Below are 10,565 nucleotides of genomic sequence, written 5' to 3' on the forward strand. Positions count from 1 at the left end.
CGCGTGGTGGGGTTCGAGACTTGTGTTTCCCACGCGTGGTGGGGTTCCCCGTGTATGGGATTCCGTCCGTGTTCCCCACGTGTGGCGGACTCGGATTATTATGGGCTAGGTCCGAAAATTAGGCCTAAAAGCGGGTAAGTTTGAACCCGAATATTATTCTTTTTCTCGGACCCGACTAAGGACACGACGTTGCTTAACTAGTCCTATGCAAACAAAATAACTACCAAAAATAAGACTAACATTTAAACAAAACTATATCTTTTTTAAATATTTTTCAAGATTTTAAATAGCTACAAAATATTAATAAAACTATTTTTTTGTAATTTTCATTTTTTAATAAAGACAAAATATAAAGTAATATTTTTTGTATTTTTCCAAAATTAAAATGACTACAAAACATTAATAGAATTATATTTTTTTTTGTAATTTTCGAATTTATATAAAGTACCAAAATAAAGTACAATTTTTATATTTTTTCAAGTTTATGAGAAATACATAAACTAAAATTTATATATGTATTTTTGTGATTTTTTCTTTTTGCAACGAAATAAAGTAAAATAATTAAAATGGCTATATTAGACCCAATTTCACATATTCCCGCTAAAAATGTGAAAATTCTCGGGGAGGGTCAAAAATCAGGTGTCTACAGCTGCCCCTCTTTGACTGGAAACACGAAGAGTTTTCCGACAAAGAACGACTAGACATGTTTTTGACCCGACCATTACTTGGACGGACTACACTAAGGAAAGGGAGGGAATGTGACCGAGCCCTGGTATCTGAGCTGCCTACATATCCTTGGTTATACAGGAATCAGGCCACGTGTAGTTCGGAAATGAGAGAGATGGTTAAGTGTACCGAGGTGTAGAGCCGATCGAGGTGCCATTCCGTTGAGGTTCCGGTCCGTGGTCCTGTCATTACATCAAAAATGAAAACTGAAAAAGACTAACTAAGCCTATCAGCTACTAGTTACAAGGATTCCTATCTTTAAGTCTTCTGAAACTTGATCTTGAGTCTTGAATGGTGCTTCATACAGACTTTGGATTTGAACCTTGCTACTTGCTAGTTGTAGGTGCTAGTTCTTGAACAGACCATATTTGTTCTGCCTACGTATCCTTGAGCATACCTTGATACCTTTTTTGTGTCCAGCTTTTGTTGACCATCTCAGACTGTTGACTCGCATTCTTGAGGCGAGCTTCTGCTATTTATAACTTGGTTGAATGCTGGGGACTTTTGCCGTAGCCTTCTACTTCCCGGTGCTAAGGATTTTTATTGTTTCCTGCGGGGGATCCTTGTTGTATTCCTCTGCTTTATTGATAGTAAGTGTGCTCCTTTCTCATATGAGCAGGCTTTTGGCTTCAACACTTCAATTGTATTCCCTTATTCTCCAGGTGGGTGCCTGATTTCTATTTCTTTTCTTTATCCTTGTTCTCCAGGTGGACGCCTGATTTCTTCCTTCCTTTGTCCTTGTTCTCCAGGTGGACGCCTGATTACTTCTTTTCTTTGTCCTTGTTCTCCAGGTGGACGCCTGATTTCTTCCTTTCTTTGTCCTTGTTCTCCAGGTGGACGCCTGATTTCTTCTTTGTCGGCTTGCGTTTTCCTCCGATGCTTTTATTTTGTGAACTTGAGGGATGGTACGGGCCTTTTGCTCCTCTGAGTACCAGTTTTCATTTTGCTTGATCCGCTGGGGACATGGCCTTCTTCATCAAGCCTTTCAATGGTTCCTTCGGCGGTATGGCTCTCTTCATCAGATTTGCCACGCTGGGCATGACTCAATGTTCACAAGCTGCTTCTTTCAAAATGCGTCCTTACGCGTCCTTTTGACTCGTGTGCCTGAGTTTGCCGCCCTCTGCTTCCTGGTGCTGGGGATTTTTATTGTTCCCTGCTGGATATTCCTGTTGTAACCTTCTACCTTCCGGTGGGGTTACTGCTCTCAAAACCTGAAATATTTAAACTAAAACATAAAAATATTCCTCTCGTTATACAGGTGGGCGCCTATTTAAACTAAGACATGAAAATTATTCCTCTCGTTATACAGGTGGGCGCCTATTTAAACTAAGACATGAAATTTATTCCTCTCGTTATACAGGTGGGCGCCTATTTAAACTAAGACATGAAAATTATTCCTCTCGTTATACAGGTGGGCGCCTATTTAAACTAAGACATGAAAATTATTCCTCTCGTTATACAGGTGGGCGCCTATTTAAACTAAGACTGAAAATTATTCCTCTCGTTATACAGGTGGGCACCTATTTAAACTAAGACATGAAAAGTATTCCTCTCGTTATACAGGTGGGCGCCTATTTAAACTAAGACATGAAAATTATTCCTCTCGTTATACAGGTGGGCGCCTATTTAAACTAAGACATGAAAATTATTCCTCTCGTTATACAGGTGGGCGCCTATTTAAACTAAGACTGAAAATTATTCCTCTCGTTATACAGGTGGGCGCCTATTTAAACTAAGACATGAAAATTATTCCTCTCGTTATACAGGTGGGCGCCTATTTAAACTAAGACATGAAAATTATTCCTCTCGTTATACAGGTGGGCGCCTATTTAAACTAAGACATGAAAAGTATTCCTCTCGTTATACAGGTGGGCGCCTATTTAAACTAAGACATGAAAAGTATTCCTCTCGTTATACAGGTGGGCGCCTATTAAGACACGAAAATTATTCCTCTCGTTATACAGGTGGGCGCCTATTTAAACTAAGACATGAAAAGTATTCCTCTCGTTATACAGGTGGGCGCCTATTTAAACTAAGACTGAAAATTATTCCTCTCGTTATACAGGTGGGCGCCTATTTAAACTAAGACATGAAAATTATTCCTCTCGTTATACAGGTGGGCGCCTATTTAAACTAAGACTGAAAATTATTCCTCTCGTTATACAGGTGGGCGCCTATTTAAACTAAGACATGAAAATTATTCCTCTCGTTATACAGGTGGGCGCCTATTTAAACTAAGACTGAAAATTATTCCTCTCGTTATACAGGTGGGCGCCTATTTAAACTAAGACATGAAAAGTATTCCTCTCGTTATACAGGTGGGCGCCTATTTAAACTAAGACATGAAAATTATTCCTCTCGTTATACAGGTGGGCGCCTATTTAAACTAAGACTGAAAATTATTCCTCTCGTTATACAGGTGGGCGCCTATTTAAACTAAGACATGAAAATTATTCCTCTCGTTATACAGGTGGGCGCCTATTTAAACTAAGACATGAAAATTATTCCTCTCGTTATACAGGTGGGCGCCTATTTAAACTAAGACTGAAAATTATTCCTCTCGTTATACAGGTGGGCGCCTATTTAAACTAAGACATGAAAATTATTCCTCTCGTTATACAGGTGGGCGCCTATTTAAACTAAGACATGAAAATTATTCCTCTCGTTATACAGGTGGGCGCCTATTTAAACTAAGACATGAAAAGTATTCCTCTCGTTATACAGGTGGGCGCCTATTTAAACTAAGACATGAAAAGTATTCCTCTCGTTATACAGGTGGGCGCCTATTAAGACACGAAAATTATTCCTCTCGTTATACAGGTGGGCGCCTATTTAAACTAAGACATGAAAAGTATTCCTCTCGTTATACAGGTGGGCGCCTATTTAAACTAAGACTGAAAATTATTCCTCTCGTTATACAGGTGGGCGCCTATTTAAACTAAGACATGAAAATTATTCCTCTCGTTATACAGGTGGGCGCCTATTTAAACTAAGACATGAAAATTATTCCTCTCGTTATACAGGTGGGCGCCTATTTAAACTAAGACTGAAAATTATTCCTCTCGTTATACAGGTGGGCGCCTATTTAAACTAAGACATGAAAATTATTCCTCTCGTTATACAGGTGGGCGCCTATTTAAACTAAGACTGAAAATTATTCCTCTCGTTATACAGGTGGGCGCCTATTTAAACTAAGACATGAAAATTATTCCTCTCGTTATACAGGTGGGCGCCTATTTAAACTAAGACTGAAAATTATTCCTCTCGTTATACAGGTGGGCGCCTATTTAAACTAAGACATGAAAATTATTCCTCTCGTTATACAGGTGGGCGCCTATTTAAACTAAGACTGAAAATTATTCCTCTCGTTAGCGGATGAACCCAAAATATCCTATTCGAGGGCGGATGAACCCAAAATATCCTATTCGAGGGCGGATGAACCCAAAATATCCTTTAAAATTTGAAAATGCCTTACCTCAACACTTGCTGGGGATTATTTACTTACCTTCTGGGGGGATAAAATGTTATCAGCTGGGGGTACCTGACTTCCAGAAAATTTTCTAAATGGAAGGAAAATTTTCTGCCCCAGTTTGATAATATCCTTTGTGGCATGCAGTTCCTGCATCAATGCCATTTCCTTTACCTGTTTCAAATCAAACAAAATTTGTTAGTTTAAAACATGGTGGTTGGCTGTGATACTCCTATTGGGATTGCTTTCCCTTTCTCCTTCATTGCGCTGTGCTCCACGACTTGTTGGGGATGATATTATGTGCTGGGGATAATCCCTTCCTGCTGGGGATATCCCTCTTCTTTTGTGGCATAGCTTGGAAACTGGCATTTCCCCGACCTTTTAGTCTAGTATGGATTTCGCCAAATCATGCTCACTGCTCTCCTTGCTTTGTTCACGGGCCTTGTCTTTGAGGTTTATAACCTTGGTTTTGGCAAGGATATCCCTCTTGACGCTCGTCAATCCTTTTGTCAATTCCCTTTTGCTGGGGATATCTTTATTGACACTGGCCTCGCGCTTGTTCCTTGCTGACTATACCATTTGGATGTACTAGTCAGATCTCATCTTGAAAAGCTGATGGCATATTTGAAGTCATTTCATACTTGTTCTGACCAGACAGACTCTATTGAGGAATTTTTCTATGAAAGGAGAAAGATAAAAGAAACAAAATAAAAGACAAAGGAAACGATGACTCTTTTACAAAAGAAACTATAAATAAAAATCTATCAAATGCAGATACGGACTCTAATGGCCATGACATGCGTATTTGGCCTATCCTCTACCGTCAATCATCTTTCAAGATCTTCAATTGGCGATTCCCCATCTGATTCTCAATAGTGCCCGAAGGGTTTTCACTATCAAGCCTCTCTCATTTTGGTTTTCTCTCAGCTTTCATCGCCTTACGGTGCCTGTGAAGGTTTTCACCAATAAGACTCTCTCATTTGTATCACTTTCCAGCTGGGGATTTGGAGTATTGCCGGTATGACTCCCTCTGCTGGAGATTAGAGTCTTTTCTGCTGTGGAACAGAATGTTAGGTTCGCCGGTAAGACTCTTCATTTGTCTGACTTGACATCTTTTGAAGACTGATCGGAAGGTCTTTCTTTAGACCGTAATATGGGTTTTGGATAGGCTAGAAAGAAAGGGTATAAAAGGCTCAAAAATACATTAATTTTTGGGTTATTAGTTACAACCTTCGGAATTAGATTTATTTACAACAAACGCAACTTTTGCCCCAGTTTCTTGCTTAGGGATATTTTAATTGATTTTTTTCATTTTTCAAAACTATGACCGAGCCGTGAAGCGCCTACGTATCCTCTTTGAGGAATCAGGTCAAACGTCGTTCCCAATTCCTCGGTTTTCATTTGACTTTCCTCTTCTTTTTTTCTCTTCTCTTTTTTCATCATTTTTCTTTCCTTCTTTTTATTTTTCTTTTGTCGTTTTGTTGATTTTTCTTTTTTCTTTTTTCTCTTTTTTTTCTTAGTTGCCACTGATTCCGAACGAGGGGTATGAAAGAAAATAAATAAGGCTCAAAAGGGGTAACGAAGGATAAAGTGTTTGGGTAGCAGAACAAAATGCCTTCATCATTCAAGTCTTCAAAACATGCCAAGTGCAAACACTACAATTTAAATTTGTAGTCTCTTCTGATGGTGCTGGACTTGACAATTATACTCCACATCTGTTTGTTCATTTGTCACTTATAAAGCACCGTTGGGCGACACTCTCATTCTCATTATTATGAACAACCCTCATGCCAATTTGGCGAATCTTTGATTTTTAACGGTTTTCTTTGTGCTTAACTTGCCCCAGTTCCATATGACTCGGGATCTAAATAATCTCAAACCGTTCTTATTTCCTTTAAATGCTCTGATCACCTTTGTGGGGTTTTATGATTAACTTTTAAGATTAGGCCCAAACTGTGTGTGCATGTCATGTCACTAGAATCGGCACTGAACAAAATGATAAAGGACTAAACAAAAAGATGACTGGAAATGATAAAAGACCGGATTTTGCATTGGACTACTGGTGAAATGGTTTAAATAACAAAACAAACAAAACAATCAAGAACGAAATCCTAAAACAAACTGGACAAAATTTAAACAACCGCTACGTCAAAACGGAAAGTTAAGACAGTCTGACACAAGACGGTATCCGACTTATAACCCTAATAATCCGAACAACAGAAATGACAACAAAATAAGCCACCACAGGCTTCTCTCTTGCTAACCAAGGAACGAAGTATCTTCCCACTTTATCAAAACTGGCATCTTAGCCACTGAGCTTTGCATCAATACTGCCGAGACCATTACCAGCTTCAACCTCATCAACCTCCGTCGGCAAGTTCTCGAGGGGGTTCGAGTGCTCCATGTCACTGTTATTATACACAACCCGCCCTTCTCGGATCATTTTCTCTACTTCCCTTCTCCAACTATGACAACTCTCAATGTTGTGCCCTACGACATTGGAGTGGTAGGCGCATCGCGCTGCCGGATCAAAGCTCCTTGCAAGTGGATTTAGAGTACATGCGGGGAGTGGCTTAATCGAGCCAGCATGCCTTAGCCTTTCAAACAGACTGACATAAGATACCCCGATAGGGGTGAGAGCCTTTCCTCGTTTCAGCAACCTCTTCATTCTTGCATGTTGACAGGGCCGGAAACCTGATCCAGATGGCTTTTGGTAGGCTTGTATGAGTGGGTAAGCATTTCGTGGAGTCGGGTACCTGGGAAGTGAGGTATGGCTTTTGAGGTCACGGGGAAAGAAGTGGTGTTGGGGAGCGGAGAAGCATTGAGGAGTGATGGAGCTACTCGGATAGCTGGGAAAGCTGCCATAAGTGGGTTGGGATGGAGAGTATGGGGGATCTTCCATTATGGTGTTGGGTGCTTGGGAAATGACCGAGTTCAAGAGACTTGGCGGTGGAGGGGGTGGTGCTTTTCCCGTTATCCATGCCTGATACATGTCTGCCACATGCTGTCTCAGCATTTTCACTTCTTCTACCAACCCGTTGTTCCGTTCGACCAATTGTTGTCGGTCATCAGTACCGACCCACTCGGTTCTGCGGTTCTGAGCCATTGTCCTTTGATTTTGCTTTGCAGGGAGGAGTTACCACAACCAACCACTTTCTATATATGGACACATCAAAGGGAAGCCATCACGTTAGTGTTAGGGCATTGGACAGACAATCATATATCAGAGATACAATGTACCTAAGCAGTTAGACAATTGTGCCCCCTGAAAATCTTCCACACTCTCTTTTATTTATTTATTATTATATTTTTTTATTTTTTATTTTATTTTAGTGGTGGTCGAATCTTATGGAGATTGCCTACGTATCATGACCCCGCATGAATCTGACTGAGCGTAGTTCGGACCAATAAAAGATAAACAATACTAATCATTTTTTTTCAATTTACATATTAAAATAAACTGAAAAAAATCAAACAAACCACATATTCTAATTAAAGATTTATAAACTCAAAAACAAAAGGCTAGCTCCCTTTCTCTGTTCGACAAATGCAACCAAATGGTTATTTTTGTAAATGTGGCCCCTTCCAAATTTCACATGAATTTTGAGGCCGGGAAGGGTTATTTTATAACACTTTACAAACTTGTCTGTCCTTTTACGAAAATAACCTTTCGACAACTGAAAGATACTCTAAGGCTATTTCGGCAAGAACGGTTTAAGCCGCGGCCGAAGCTGGCTCGGCTTATTTTATTTTTCATTTTTTTTGACTAAACATCCAAATGGCATTCACCTGACCCGTTGACTCTTTGTTTTTTTCAAATTACGATAAAAACCTTGTGTTGCAAACGCGGCCTTTCGACATCTCGGGGACGAAGCTTTTTAAGGCTGTGTGGGTCAACTGGACCAAACTCCTAAACATGACCCAAAAGGTAGCTGTTTATGCAAAGTCAGCCTTCCGGCGTCCCTTTCGGGAACATTCGGCTATTTATGACAAACATCATCTCCTGACTTAGTTATGACTCTTTTATTGTTTTTCGAAAATAGGAAACTCAATATTGCAAACACGGCCTGTCAACGTCTCGGGGACAAAGATTTTTAAGGCTGTGTTGGTCAACTGGACCAAATCTTAAAAAATGACCAAAAGGTGGCTGTTTATGCAAAGTCAACCTTCCGGCGTCCCTTTCGGGAACATTCGGCTATGTCTTGATAAAACAGCGTCACCCGACTTCTTTATGACAAAATTAAAATTTGACATATTTTTTTTTTATTATTATTATTATTTATTTGTTTTTTTTTGGATTTTTAGCAAAAGGTGGGGTTGGACCCGATGAGGGTTGCCTACGTATCTCACATCCAGTGAGAATCAAACCCGCGTAGTTCGGGCAAATAAACTATTTTTGAGAAGACCCTTTTCCATTTTCTATCCTTTTTTTATATATGGCAAACAAACAAACTATTATTTTTCATTCATAACAAACAAACTAACGTAAAACATAAAACATTCCTTCTTTTTTTTTATTTGTTTTCTTATTCTAAAGAAAAAAGAAAATGTTTTTTTTGGAATTTTTACCTTTAATAAAAGAAATGCCTAAAAAACATATTTTTGAATTTTGAATTTTTAAAGAAGAATCAAAATATTTTCGGATTTTTTATTTTTTATTTTTTATTTTAAAAAAAAAATTCTTTTGAATTTTTTTTTTGGATCATATATATATTTATTTTGGAACAAATAATAAAATCACGTTCAACGCCCGACTCTTTTTGTTTTTATTTTTGGCATTTTCACAGACAAACAAAATAAAATAAAATATTTTAAAAACCAGACTCTTTTTCATTTTCATTTAATGGCAAAACAAACTATTTTCTTTTCTATATTTTTTGAAAAAAAAAACAAGACATAACAATGATGATTTTTTTCTTCTATTTTTCCTTTGCTTTTAATATAACAAACTAATTCAAAATTTCGGCAGAGTTTCGATACTACTCGGACATTAATTTTTTTTTCTAAAAATAAGTAGTTATATCTCTACACTGTCATTTTCTCATCTTTTCACGATTTTCTAATTTGTGGAAAATGATGACAACATACAAAATCTTTTTGAATTTTCATGCTTTGTTTTATATGTATTTTTATTTTTTATATTTATTATTACTTTCAAAAATGTGGCATGGGAGACATAATGATTTCCAATACTTCTTGGATTCCGCAAATGCTCCCCATGCGCTTTTCCCAACATATGAAGCATGGGGGACATAGGGAATTCCAAGACTTCTTGGATTCCACAAATGTTCCCCATGGGCTTTTCCCAAAAATGAAGCATGGGGGACGTAGGGAATTCCAAGACTTCTTGGACTCCACAATTGTTCCCCATGCTTTTGATTAAAATAACACCATGCTGGAAAAACGTGCAACCTTCTTATTAAACGTGGTCAACATAACAAAGTATGTCATTTGTCCGCAACTATCATTGGTCCGCCAAATGACCCATTCACCCTTGAATAAATACAACATGTAGCACATAGGATGCCGAAGATGGTCTATTATTTTCAGGTTGCTTGTCCTAGACGGACCCAACCCCTGTGTTGAGTCCCCTAAGTCAGATGCACATGATGCAAATAAACGTTCCTACTAGGGATCCGGCATGAAGTCACGTTATTCTATGTTCAAAACCTGGGTCGGTGTTCTAGACAGTGTACCCGAGCGGACAACTCGAGTTGAGGAAGGAGCTCCTTTCCGGGAACCAAAAGGCCAGCCGGCTTAGAAACTTTCCGAGCCTCTTTTATTTAGGGTATGACACTAACAGAATAGGGAGTCTCAACCAGTAAGCACATCCCCGGAGGTAAGAAGAGAAAGGTTTCGGCACAGTTTATATACAGTTCAAATAATATCAAAGCGGTAAAAGCAGCATTTAGCACATTAGGCTCAAAACATGTAATAATCAGATAATAAATAAAGCCAAATAATAACAATTATTCTAAGCTCGAATTTCTAACCCTGAACCAGTGGTTCTGGGTCACTAATCCCCAGCGGAGTCGCCAGAGCTGTCACACCTCCTTTTTCCGCACCCGCGAGTGTGCAAGGGAGTTTTTTCCAATTAAAGGACAATCGAAATGGGATTGGTTTATTTATTTCAGAGTCACCACTTGGGAGATTTAAGGTGTCCCAAGTCACCAATTTTAATCCCGAATCGAGGAAAAGAATGACTCCATATTACAGTCTGCGTACCAGAAATCCGGATAAGGAATTTTGTTAACCCGGGAGAAGGTGTTAGGCATTCCCGAGTTCCGTGGTTCTAGCACGGTCGCTCAACTGTTATATTCGGCTTGATTATCTGATTTTATACAAATATGAACTTATGTGCAAATTTTAA

The sequence above is a fragment of the Nicotiana sylvestris genome, chromosome 10 (assembly GCF_000393655.2).
Source record: "Nicotiana sylvestris chromosome 10, ASM39365v2, whole genome shotgun sequence".
NCBI classification, from domain to species: domain Eukaryota; kingdom Viridiplantae; phylum Streptophyta; class Magnoliopsida; order Solanales; family Solanaceae; genus Nicotiana; species Nicotiana sylvestris.